Source organism: Eleutherodactylus coqui, chromosome 5 (assembly GCF_035609145.1).
Source record: "Eleutherodactylus coqui strain aEleCoq1 chromosome 5, aEleCoq1.hap1, whole genome shotgun sequence".
Taxonomy (NCBI): domain Eukaryota; kingdom Metazoa; phylum Chordata; class Amphibia; order Anura; family Eleutherodactylidae; genus Eleutherodactylus; species Eleutherodactylus coqui.
The window spans coordinates 190,144,150-190,157,911 of NC_089841.1; the positions used below are offsets into that span (position 1 = coordinate 190,144,150).

The 13,762-nt window shown below is 45.6% G+C and overlaps 1 pseudogene; it reads right to left on the minus strand.

Moving 5' to 3' along the window:
* Nucleotides 1–106: 106 nt before the first annotated feature.
* On the minus strand, nt 107–1,852 carry LOC136628911 (uncharacterized; annotated as a pseudogene).
* Nucleotides 1,853–13,762: the final 11,910 nt, after the last annotated feature.

Consider the following 13,762-nt stretch of genomic DNA (forward strand, 5'->3'; position numbering starts at 1 on the left):
TCGTTTTCAATAAGCTTTAATTGTTGGCAAGCTTCTCGATAGGTCGCACATGCTTCACCATTTACTGTTCTCAGTTCTTGGAAGGATTTCGGTCCACGCATGTTAACTATAACAGTAAGCGCAAGTAAAAACATTCTTGATTGTTTGGATGAACTGTATACAGACGGCCTAACGTGTCAGACGAATATAAATTCGGATGTCCTTCAACTGGTTTGCCCTGTTTACGACGTTGAAAGTTTTTCGCTGATGCATTCCATGTGTAGTATTTTGGCACTTCTGAGTAAAGTAGCGTTCCTGCGAACAAATCATGCATGCACAATGAGAAGAAGGCAGTTAACGTTGTTTGCGGTGGCGAAGATGCTCTTGCATGTACATTTTCTGTTGTAAAATACACGCGCTGTCCATTTTCAAGATGTACTGCCAAATGAACAACTGTTGGATGACGTTCATGAATTGGAAATGAGAAAATACGCCAAACAGCTTCATTGCTACTAATGTAGCGTCCCAATTGATATCGTTCGATTTCATCGATTGGTGCAGATGCATTTTCCACTCCAAAAACTGCCATATCACTTCCTTTATTGACATATTTGCAAATGTATTTGATCGATTTCACTGAATTGCAATACTCGACATTGATGTGTGTTTTAAACGTCTTTGAGAGTAATGGTGAATACGGCACAACCCAACGATTATCGACTTCAATGTCATTGTTGCACACTTTTAAAGTGATTAATTTGCCACCATCTTCAGTTGATCGTCGACGATATTGTGGATATCCATCATTTCCAGTGATAGTTTCAGCATGTAAGTCTCTTGGATAGCGTTTCGTGCATTTTCCATCCTTCATGCATGGAGAATAGTTGTTGATTGCGCCACAAGGACCATGAAGCATGTTTTTAGTAACGTCTTCGAATAAGCCTGGATCAATGTTGAAATCTGGGATTTCTGCTGAGATAACTTCATCAATTTTGTCTGGTGTAATTTTGTCGATCAACCAAATCAAAATGTGTGCATGCGGTAATCCTCTTTTCTGCCATTCAATGGAATACATCCAACAGCGTGTCTCCCCAAAAACATGATGTTTGACAATGAAATCCATGATGGATTTCAAATTTTGTTTGAACACACGTGCGATGATGTCATGGCGATCCGAAGGCAATTGTCCAGGCAACAGAAGTTCTTTAATTTCATCCCACGTTGGATTGCACGTGAATGTTATGAAAAAATCTGGACGGCCATATGCGCGAACATAAGTCATTGCATCTTGTGCGTATTCATGCATGTGCCGTGGGCTTCCTGTGAATGTAGCCGGCAGGATGACCATTTATCCCAGTTCATTGGGATTGCCATCAGTAGCAATTGCATCACGTAAATGAATATATTCTTCTGAATGCAGTTTGGTTTGATTTAATCGAATGAAGAGAAGTCGTTCGGTCTCGATTTTTGCATACATATCGACAATGTATTGATGGAACAAATGTCGACATTTTAAAATGTGATTGTCTGGGTTCTCACGAATCATCAATCGATATGAATAGTAATTCATGGCACTGACTTTCTTATTGGTCTCCTCATGTGTTTGTGGATTTCTCATTTTGATGTTGAAATGATATCCATCTTCTCCTTGCCAGAATAAAATTGGATATTGCAAGGCATCGTATGAGCGATGAGTTTCGGAGACTCGGTGAAGATGACCATCTCTGCGATGAAGAACTATATCACGCGAGTTAAATTCTTCGCCAACTATGACGATCGCCACTTCATTAATTGTTGGTGCGTTGTATTGTCTTTCGTGTTGGCCGACTGGTGTTTTGTCAGCTCTAATAACAACGTAATCATCAGCTGGCATTCGCTCGAGGGCTGTCCTAAACAGTTGAACTAATTGGTTGTGTTGCTCAAATAAATTTTGTAATACAGCAACAATTTCTCGATTAGTGCTGGTATTGACTCGACAACGTTGATCAATTTATTCATCGGTGGTTCCCATGAAATAAATTGGAGAAATTTGTGATCTGAATGCTGCAGTGGTAGAAGTGATCTAGCGAGATGATAAATTTGGCCTTGGACTTTGAACGTTGGCATGTAATTGTCACGTATGATTTCTGTTGCACCGAACGATGTCATCTGGAAGCATGAATTGTACTTGCATATGTTTGCCAAGAAATGTTTAGACTGGCTTGTGTCACCGGATAGCAACGTTGATAATGGTTCGGGTGGTAAATGCAATTCAGGCAATTTCACTTTTCCACCTGCGCAGCACATTCCTGGAGTTCCATTTTTGAATTTCAATGCACGGCAAAAGTTGCATAAGTTGTCCATTTTTCCAATAACGACACTTAGATGATGACTGTAATCATAATCAGCATCGTAATGGAATGCAGCAAGATTCAAATCAGTGTGCAGTGTCTGTCTGGATCGAAAATTGCGTTCTCGATTGGTTCCCAGTAGAGATGAGCGAACACCAAAATGTTCGGGTGTTCGTTATTCGGAACGAACTTCCCGCGATGTTCGAGGGTTCGTTTCGAACAACGAACCCCATTGAAGTCAATGGGCGACCAGAGCATTTTTGTATTTCGCCGATGCTCGCTAAGGTTTTCATGTGTGAAAATCTGGGCAATTCAAGAAAGTGATGGGAATGACACAGAAACGGATAGGGCAGGCAAGGGGCTACATGTTGGGCTGCATCTCAAGTTCACAGGTCCCACTATTAAGCCACAATACCGGCAAGAGTGCCCCCCCCCTCCCAACAACTTTTACTTCTGAAAAGCCCTCATTAGCATGGCATACCTTTGCTAAGCACCACACTAGCTACAACAAAGCACAATCACTGCCTGGATGACACTCCGCTGCCACTTCTCCTGGGTTACATGCTGACCAACCGCCCCCCCTCCCCCCCACAGCGCACACCAAAGTGTCCCTGCGCAGCCTTCAGCTGCCCTCATGCCACGCCACACTCATGTCTATTTAGAAGTGCGTCTGCCATGAGGAGGAACCGCAGGCACACACTGCAGAGGGTTGGCATGGCTAGGCAGCGACCCTCTTTAAAAGTGGCGGGGCGATAGCCCACAATGCTGTACAGAAGCAATGAGAAATAGAATCCTGTGCCACCGCCATCAGGAGCTGCACACGTGGGCATAGCAATGGGGAACCTATGTGCCACACACTATTCATTCTGTCAAGGTGTCTGCATGCCCCAGTCAGACTGGTAATATGTACCTTAACAGTAACCGCGTTGGTGGTAATGTGGTGGTGACTGCGGACCTAGTAGCACGGTTGTATTTTGTTGGTTTTCGGAATGCGGCCAGGATTAAGTGGGCCGTGGCGGGGGGATGGTGTGGGGGCTCTCTTGTTGTGTCGGTAAAGGTGAAATTCTTGGACTGCCACCAGACGAACCAATGCAAAGACATTTGCCAAGAATGTTTTCCCTGTTGGAGGAGGAGGGGGATGTTTTTGAGGCACTACGTGTCCTCTCCACGTGTCCGTGGTTATATGCACCTTAACAGTAACCGCGTTGGTGGGAAATGGCCTCGCCGCCATCATGTCTTTGGGAAGCCTCTGTTTCCACACCCCAGAGGCATACCATTAGCAGCGGTATAGGCAGAGCCCAGAATTCGTAACATTTCAGCCGTAGCATTAGGACAGGCCCCACTAACATATCACTAGCAGCATTATAGGAGGAGCGCAGTCTTCGTTCCATGTCAGCAATAGTAGCACTCAAGACAGGCCCCAGTAACAATTCCGAAGCAGCAGTATAGCGGTAGCGCAGTCTTCGTTCCATGTCAGCAATAGTAGCACTCAAGACAGGCCCCAGTAACAATTCCGAAGCAGCAGTATAGCGGTAGCGCAGTCTTCGTTCCATGTCAGCAATAGTAGCACTCTAGACAGGCCCCAGTAACAATTCCGAAGCAGCAGTATAGCGGGAGCGCAGTCTTCGTTCCATGTCAGCAATAGTAGCACTCTAGACAGGCCCCAGTAACAATTCCGAAGCAGCAGTATAGCGGGAGCGCAGTCTTCGTTCCATTTCAGTAGCCTTAGTATAGCCAAGGCCCAAGTTACATTTATGTAGCTAAAGTGTAGGCCAACCCCACACACCTTTCTGTACCATGAGTGCAGGCGAAGAACATACAAATTGCTATGATTACACTGTAGGTGAGGGCCCCAAAAATTTGGTGTACCAACAGTACTAATGTACCTCAGTAAAAATTGGCCATGCCCAACCAAGATGGCAGGTGAATCGCTTTGGTTAATGTGGCTTAAGTGGTTACTAGGCCTGGAGGCAGCCCAGTGTAACAAAAAATTGGTTCAAGTTAAAGTTCCAACGCTTTTAAGCGCATTGAAACTTATAAAAATTGTTCAGAAAAATTATTTGAGTGAGCCTTGTGGCCCTAAGAAAAATTGCCCGTTCAGCGTGATTACGTGAGATTTCAGGAGGAGGAGGAGGAATATTAGACACAGATTGATGAAGCAGAAATGTCCCCGTTTTGGATGGTGAGAGAGAATGTAGCTTCCATCCGCGGGTGCAGCCTACGTATTGCTTACGTATCGCTGCTGTCCGCTGGTGGAGAACAGAAGTCTGGGGAAATCCAGCCTTTGTTCATCTTGATGAGTGTTAGCCTGTCGGCACTGTCGGTTGACAAGCGGCTACGCTTATCTGTGATGATTCCCCCAGCCGCACTAAACACCCTCTCCGACAAGACGCTAGCCACAGGACAAGCAAGCACCTCCAGGGCATACAGCGCTAGTTCAGGCCACGTGTCCAGCTTCGACACCCAGTAGTTGTAGGTGGCAGAGGCGTCACGGAGGATGGTTGTGCGATCCGCTACGTACTCCCTCACCATCCTTTTACAGTGCTCCCGCCGACTCAGCCTTGACTGGGGAGCGGTGACACAGTCTTGGTGGGGAGCCATAAAGCTGTCCAGGCCCTTAAAGACTGTTGCACTGCCAGGGATGTACATGCTGCTCGATCTACGCACATCCCCTGTACGGATCGAGTGACGCTCAGGAGGGAGATCCGCATGGGATCTGGGAGCGTTCTGGTGTTATACAATAGGTTTATGTGGGACCATAATGTATACTGCTATGGTGATTAAAAGGTTAATGAACTTGGTTCTCAGGTCATTCTGTCAGGTAATAGTTGGTGATGGTCTCCCGCTATGATTGGCCGGGGTGTCGTTGCCAGGCTGTTTTGAGGTAAAGCTGGCAGCGGGCGTTGATTGGTGGCCTAAAAAGAGCGGGAAGCTCTGCCCGTTGCTGGGCAGGAGCGGTGTGGTGGAAGCCGATGTGATTGGATAACGAGGATGGAGGGGGCTGTGAACAGAGGGCATTTAGGTAATCAGCAAAGAGGTACCGGGCATCTTTGGCTGTAAAGCAGCTTGGATACAGACGCTTTGTGAGGATGGAGGACTTACTGCGGCAGTTAGTCATCAGAGCTGAGTCGGCTGGAGGTGAAGAATGGCTACGCAGCTGCTTGACCTTGCCTCTGCCATCAGTGAGCACTTCGGTTTGTCAGCCGGGGTTCTGGAGCCAGAACCAGAGGATCCTGTTATTAACATGGGTGATGTAGAGCCGGAAGCACTAGAGGGCGCTGAACAGGATGTGCTTGAGCTGTCGGCTACAGTGGACCCTGGATTGTATGCTCCGGAAGGAGAAGAGAGGCCCGGGAGATGACATCACATAAGCGCCAGAGGAAGAGGAGCAGGGCTTGCACGCCTCCGAGGAGGAGAAACGCGAGGAGAAGGGCTGCGCAGGAAGTGTCGCAGAGCCGAGGCAGGTGCCGTTCGTGAACAGGGTGCCGGTGAAGGGACATCTAACGGTGAGCGCGCTGGGGGCCGGGGGGGGTCTGGCATTTATGCTGCGGGCAGTCCTGGAACAGGGGGGGGGGGGGAGGGAGGGGGGGAGACACCAGGGTCCATATGTTCTCTCCTGCATACAGTTTCCTCCCTGCCTGTTGGCCCCCATCAGTTAATGGATCCTTCAGGGCCCGGGGTATGTTCCAAGCAGGTTAACCCTATGCTGCAAGTGCATGCTCGGCAGCCAGCTGTGCCTCCCCAGCCAACTTCCCAGGCGAGGGTCAGTGGGCAGCATATTAACTCTTACAGACCAGTTCAATCTGCCCAGCTGGTGAATTCATCACTGTTGGCTAATGTTATGCATAATTTTAATGTTCAATAAATTTTATTAACATTTTGCATATCATTACATAACAAGCTGGTAAATTTCCTTCCTTACATGTTATTTCTTGCAAACATCAATTAGATTATGATGAACTGTTAACTTTAATTATACATAGATATAATTGCATTTTATTATTATTCAATCAATTTTATTGGATAAGAATGAAGAGAAGAAAGGCTAGATATACAGAATTACCGAGTTATATAGGCCGTAGAAATATGCTTTAAACTGCAGAGCTGTGGTCCTTGATTCCACGGAACACTCACGTCTAATGCCGACTACTTATAAAATAAAATTTTTTAAACTCTCTGGTAACCGACTGATATAAAAGGGGGGGGGGGGGGATTGGTAAAATAGAGGTTGAGGGAAAGGTGGGGGTGGGGAAAGGGGGAGGGGGAGTGGGGAGGGAATTCCATATTTTTGTCATCTGGAACTTCCCAACTGGTTCCATCATGTGTAACTCTTGTGCCCGTCCGGGCCTAAATGTTCTCGACTACTTATATGCTTCTAAGTTTAAATGGATGTCTTTCTACTAGAGGACTCGGTCCTTAATTATTTGAGTTTATGTGTTCAGGTTTAGTGTGATTTGTTGTGGATGAAAATGTCTAATCCAGGGATCCCATGTCTCCATAAAACTGGAGATTCTATTTTCTCTTATTGCATAAATTTTTTCCATGCACATGTGTTCTGACATTAGCTGGATTATATCAGACAGGGAGGGTACGAATTGCGCTTTCCAGTTCCTTACTATCAAAAGCTTAAGTATCATTAAACTGTGGAGAATAAGTTTCCTCCTTTTCTGAGGTATGGATTCTGTGTCTAATAAAAATAAGGTTCTATCTGGTGACGGAGAGATCTCTATCCCTGTAATAGTCTTGATGAGACGTAGAAGGTCTTTCCACACCCCATTAATTTTTGGGCAGCTCCAAAACACATGAATTAGGGTGCCTCTCTGTCCACACTGTCTCCAGCATAGATCCGAGTAGTTTGGAAAAAAATCTGCTAGACGGACTGGGGAACGATACCAACGAGTGGTTAGTTTATAGTGTGTTTCTATCAGAGATGCACATAGGGATGCTTTATTTGCCCATCTAAATGAGTTATTCCATTGTTCTGCTGTATGTTTTCCCCATTTCTTTTTCCCAGTTTAAGATATTTGCTCTTTTCTTTTGGTACGGTTGGGAGTTCGACTCTCCGCAGAAGATTTCGTAAATGTCCCTTAGGGGGATTCTATGGGGGGAGGGATTGAGGAGAAGGTTGGATAAAATTTTTGGAAGAGAGGTCACTCCACTTGCCAGAGTGGACCAACTGCTTTTAATTTGGGAGTATAGGAGGAAGTCACTTCCTGGTAAGCCATATTCTTCCTGGAGTTGTTGAAAGGGTTTTATTTTTCCCTCGTCTGCTAAATCCAATAACAGTTTAATACCTTTCCTACTCCAGTGTTTGGTGTTTATGTTATTCAGAACTAGTTCCAAACAGCTGATCGGAAGGGGTATTTGCGCTCTAGGATAGAAATCTTTTGTAATTTGAAGAAGGTGTTTCCACACTGCCAGCGTGTTGGTTATTATTGGATTTTTAATTGGATTAATTTCCCAATTCAAGCTTGTGGTTAGCAGTAAGTCTTTTAATGTACCCTTGCCAATGCTATTTTGCTCTATAGATAGCCAGCTGATCCCTGGTGGGGAAGTGCCCCAGGGTCTAGATTGCTGGATAATGTTTGCTTCGTAGTAGGCAGCGATATTGGGAACACCTAAGCCTCCTCTCCTTTTTGGGGTGTATAGTATGGTGGCGGCCACTCTCGGTCTTTTGTCATTCCATATAAAGGACATCAGCTGTTTCTGTAGTTCTTTTATTAATTTGGGGTTGCACTTTAGTGGGATAGTTCTAAAGAGATATAAAATCTTGGGGAGTATCATCATTTTATAAATCACTATTTTCCCCATCCAGGTCAATTCTGTTTTACTGTAATTGGTCAATTCTTGACGGGTCGTCTGGATGAGTTGTGTAATGTTAGTATCCATGGTTTTTTCTAAGGGAAGGTTAATTGTAGTCCCCAAGTATTGGATACCCCCAGGGTCCCACTCGAACGGGAATTCCGCTTTTATTATCTTTTGCAGGTTTGAGTGAATGTTGATTGGGAGAATTTTCGATTTTGTTGGGTTAACTTTGTAGTAGGAAATGGCGCCGAACTGCTTTAGGAGATCGTATGCTTCTCTGAGGGAACCCAGTGGCGAGGACAGGATCAGCACGATATCGTCAGCAAATAAACCTATTTTCTGGTCTCTGCCCGCCAAGGGGATCCCCCTTATCCTATCATTTAATCTGATTGCTTCTGCTAACGGTTCGATAGTTAGAATAAACAGTGTGGGCGAAAGGGGGCAGCCTTGTCTAGTTCCATTGGTAATCATAAATGGATCCGACAACACTCCATTGGCTAGAACTCTTGCTGATGGGTTTTTGTAGAGTGCCTGGATGGCTGACAGAATATTACCCTTGAGTCCAAACTTCTCCAAAGCTGAGAAGGTATAGCCCCAGTGCAGTCTGTCGAATGCCTTCTCCGCATCCAAAGTTAGGAGCAGAGAAGGCACACGAGAGCTCTCCACCTCACCCACTATATCCATCACTCTGCGGGTAGCGTCCGATGCTTGTCTCCCTCCCACAAACCCTGCCTGATCGCTGTGTATAAGATGAGGTATAAACTCTAATAGTCTCAGGGAAATAATTTTTGCGTAGAATTTGGTGTCATTATTTAAAAGTGAGATAGGTCTATAATTGGCTGTATTCGATGGGTCTTTACCTGGCTTGGGGATGGTAACTACAGTGGCCTGCAACATCTCAGGTGGGAGGAAGCCTGTTTGCATCGCTTTGTTATATATATTAACCATATGGGGAACTAATATTTCTTTATATGTCTTGAAGTATTCACACGAATAGCCATCAGGGCCTGGGGCTTTATCTTTTTTGGACTTATTTATGACTTGAAGGACCTCTTGGGGTGTGATACTGGAATTTAGTGTCTTAAGTTGTTCTTCATTTAGATTGGGAAGTTGTAGGTTTGAGAGAAATGAGTCCATGGAGTTCTCCGAGGGGGGGTGGGTGTTTGGGCTTTGGCTGAGGTTGTATAATTCCTCATAGAACTTCCTAAACTCCTCAGCTATGTCTTTGGGGTTAAATAATTTATTTTTTGAGATGGGATCTGTTACAAAGGGTATTTTAGTTTTAATTCTTTTTTGCTTGACCTTATTTGCCATCCACTTTGTATTCTTATTCATATCGGTATAGTAGGTGGATTTCATGTGCTTAATATGTTTTTCGTGTTCGTCAATTAGTAAGTTGCGTACTCTGAGTCTGGCTTCTCTTATCTGGCTGCCAGACGGATGGGGGGCGTTGGTCTGGGTATGGCTCTCTAATTTTTTTAGGTTCTCTATGGCGTTTTTGAGGAGGGAATTTTTTTCTTTTTTATATATTGATCCCTGTTGGATCATAGTACCCCTTATGACAGCCTTGTGTGCATTCCAAATCGTAAAACTGGACATTTCTGGGCTATCGTTAAGTAGGAAGTATTCCTCCATCACTTCTTTAATTTTTTTCTGAAATTTTGGTATCTTCATTAAAAACGTGTTGTTTCTCCAAGTGTTTGCAGTGTTAACTGGGGGGCCCAGTTTTAGTTTTAACGAGATCGGCGCATGGTCCGACCAAGTTGTTACTCCTATCGTGGCCTCTTTAGTTTTGTTTAGAATATGATAATCCACCAAGAACATATCTATTCTTGATGAAGAGCTGTGTCTGAAAGAATAGAATGTAAATTCCCTAGAGTTGACATTTAACACCCTGAATGCATCATATAATTCGTTACTTTGGATCCAAGACAAAAGATTTGAGCCCCTGTTTCTCTCTGGGTGGCTTGAGTCGAGAGACCGGTCAGTGACTGCATTAAAATCTCCGCAAAGCATCAGGGAACCCCTTTGCACCCTCTTAATCTTCCTCGCCACTCTGTTCAAGAATCTAATTTGGTGTGAATTTGGAGCGTAGATGTTGACCAGGGTGACGAGGAAACCTTCTATTTCACATATCAACATCAGATACCTTCCCTCGAGGTCCTTAACTTCCTCGAGTAGCTTGAAGTCCAGCGAGTCTCTGATAGCGATCATGACGCCGGCCCTCTTCTTGGGAGCATTGGCGAGAAAGCATCTGGAGAACACAGGATGAGTCATCTCTGGATGGTTAAGTTCCTTTAGGTGCGTCTCCTGGACACAAAGAATGTCTGCGTGAGATGCCATGGCTTCTTTCCATAAACACGCTCTTTTAAAGGGTGAATTGAGACCTCTAGCGTTCAAGGATATTAATTTCAAGTCCATCTTGGTGTCTGGGTGTTTGTTGTTGTGGAGTCATGATGATCCTTGTATTGTTTCTTGAAGGTACTTAGAGCTTTTTTAGATCCATATTTTGCACCGGGGGATCCGGTCATCTGCACAGAGAACAGGTTATGATGGAGGGGTGTGTGTGGAGTTTGCTGGAATGGAGGGTTGGGGGGAAAACTGGTCTTGTAACAGCGGAGCAACACAACAATTGTTGCCATTATCAACTGTAGGTACAATTAACAAAGAAAAAGGACCTTTCCTTCGACAGAGTTAGGAAGGTCTTGTTTCGGGGGTTGAAAGTTCAGCCTGTGCCCAAGCGAGATCTTGCTAATGGTGCCCAGGGTATAACTGTGAGAAGGACAACTATAACGCTGCTTCAGCGGTGCGTGGTTTTGTCTTTATTTGGTCTGTTGTTCTGTTTGTGAGACCAATCTCTAGTGATTTGAGATGGGTGATGTTCTCTAGGTTCGGGGAGGTTCCATTTTCTCAGGATTTGAAGACCATCTTCGTAGGTTAGAATTGTGGTGATCTTGCCGTCTTTGTTGATGTATAATTTGGTGGGGAAACCCCATCTATAGGTTATGTCGTTATCCCTCAGGATTTTTGTAATTGTCGTAAATTTTTTGCGAGCGAGCATTGTAGTTTGGGAAAAGTCGGCAAAGATTTTTATGTTGCTGTAAGGGGCCGGTAGGTCTTTTATGTTTCTTGTTACTTTCATTAGATTTTCTTTTGTTTGATAGAAGTGCACCCTCGCTATAACATCTCTTGGTACGGTTTCGGGGATATTTTTTGGTTTCGGGAGCCTGTGAATTCTGTCTAGAATTTGGTCTTCCTTCTTTGAGTTGGGAAGAAGCATTTTAATTAGGTCTTGTACGTACTCATCAAGTTCTTCTGATTTCACTAGTTCTGTGATGCCTCTGAGCTTTATATTGTTGCGGCGATTCCGATCTTCAAGATCGGCCATTTTGTTTTTTAAAAACGCCACTTCCTCTTCAAGTTTATAGTGGGCATCTATAAGCTCGTTATGCGAAGCGGTTATTTCACCCGTTTTGTTTTCCAGGTGATCTATTCTTCCTTCTATTGCATATAGATTTTTGTTTATCTTGGTGTTAATGTCTGCAAGGTCGCCCTTGATTGAGCTTTTCAGGGCTAACACCATATCCCTTATAAAGCATTGTGAGGCCACCTGGTCTGTACATTCAATGCTTAACAAAGGGTCCACAGTTTCCTCCTCTTCTTGATCTTCTACTAGATAACTGTGGGAAGATTTGTGTGAGAGGTCCTTCCTGGGACGTCTCTTATCAGGGCTCTTGCTGGGGGAGCTTATAGCTCTTTTTTCTTTATTGTGTGGGGTTGTTTCAGATGGAGAAGATGGCGCTTGTGCTTGGGCTCCCCCCTCCTCCTCCCCCTCTCTGTCACTATGCAGCTCCCGGTCCTCTTTCCCTCCCGCAGTCTCAGTGGCATTTTTGACAGCTTTCACTTTATGAGAGGGGCTACGTGGGAGAGCTGTGTGCGGGGATGCGAGCAGTGTGTCCGCTCTGCTTACCGCTGACACTTGCGGTCCCTCTGCTCGTGGTGCGTCTCCCTCGCCGGCGCTGCTGGGGTCCGGCTCCGCCATCTTTCCCTCCTCTGAGCCGCGCGCCGGGTAGAAGTCCGTGAGCCGTTTCGGACCGCTTTTTCCGGCTCTCCTGCGTGTCGCCATCAGCTGGAGTAAGTTCTCCTGCTGTTTGGAAGCTTTAGATGCCCTGGGCAGGCTGTTTGTCGCTGTAAGGCTTGGTATGGAAGCGGAGCAACTCAAAACACGACTTCCATCGGCTCCGTTAGGCCACGCCATGTTATGCATAATTTTAACCCTTCCCAGCCCCTTAGCTCTGCCCAACCACTTAACCCTTCCCAGCCCCTTAATCCTATCCAGCAGATTAACCCTCTCCTGGAGGAATTGCTGCTGCGTTTGTCATGCATAACGCAGGCAGGGGAGATGGGGTCTCAGCTGCAGAAATCACCAGGTCAAGGCGGACCTGGAGCGGGGTGCTTGGCTCCTGCAATGTCCTGGGATACAATTCCGGTGATTCCGGAGTTGGACAGGGCAGCAGGGGTGAATCACTCGTGCTTCAAAGAAGCGCTGGTTTGTGAAATTTCTCCTTTGGGTTTTCATCTGCCTCTATCGGTTAAGGAACGGATATGGAAAGGCGAGTTTTTGGATGTGATGTCCCTACTGCCTGTGGGAAAGGAATCGGTGAAGGCGGATGAAAAACCGGAGGAGAAAGAGGAGGAGATTAGACGCCCGAAGCATTTTAATAGCTGGCTTCAGGCGTTCTGTATTTACGCTGCGGTATTGTTAGAACGGTCGCAAGTGAGTGCGGCTGGTTTATTCCAACATGTTGACATTATCCTGGAAGCATACAGGAATTTTGGAGGAACAGCATGGTTTAGTTATGACATGATGTTCCGTCAAAAGCTTGCTATTTATCCACATTTGAAGTGGGGAGTGAAGGATGTGGGCTTGTGGCTAAACCTTCTGTTGCCTGCAAAGCCTCCTATCTTGTACAGGCAGCAGGGGGCGAGCAACACGCCCACGCGCCGGGGGGGGGGGGTGTTTTGCTTTTAATGAGGGTCAATGTAAATGGCTGCTTAATTGCAAATATAAGCATGAATGCCCCTTTGGTGACGGATTACACCCGGCCATTAAATGTTTTAAGAGGCTGCCTCCTTTCCAGCTGCATCGCTGTCACGTGACTCTCCCAGCAAGGGCCACGACTCCGGTGAGGCTGGCAAGCATGCTACCCTGGTTAGAGAGGTACCCCTGTCCGTTGATAGGCCAACCTTGTTAAGGAGGGTTTTCGGAATGGATTCTTTGTACCAGAATTTAAAGGACAAGGTTGTTTATGGACTAATAATTTGGTCTCTGTTGCTAAATGTCCTGCTGTTGTGAGAGAGAAGATTTTGAAGGAGGTCCAAGAGGGCCGGGTTGCAGGTCCATTTGTTTCACCTCTTTTTCAAAATGTTCGTATCTCTCCATTAGATTTGGTTCCGAAGAAGGAACCTAACTCCTTCCAGATGATACACCACTTGTCTCATCCAGAAGGTGTTTCTCTGAATGACGAGGTTAATGCGGATGAGTTTCCGGTAAAATATGCATCGTTTGACAATGCTTTGATTTTGTAGCGTCAGTTTGGGATCGGAGCATTAATGGCCAAGGTGGATATTCAATCTGCGTTCAGGTT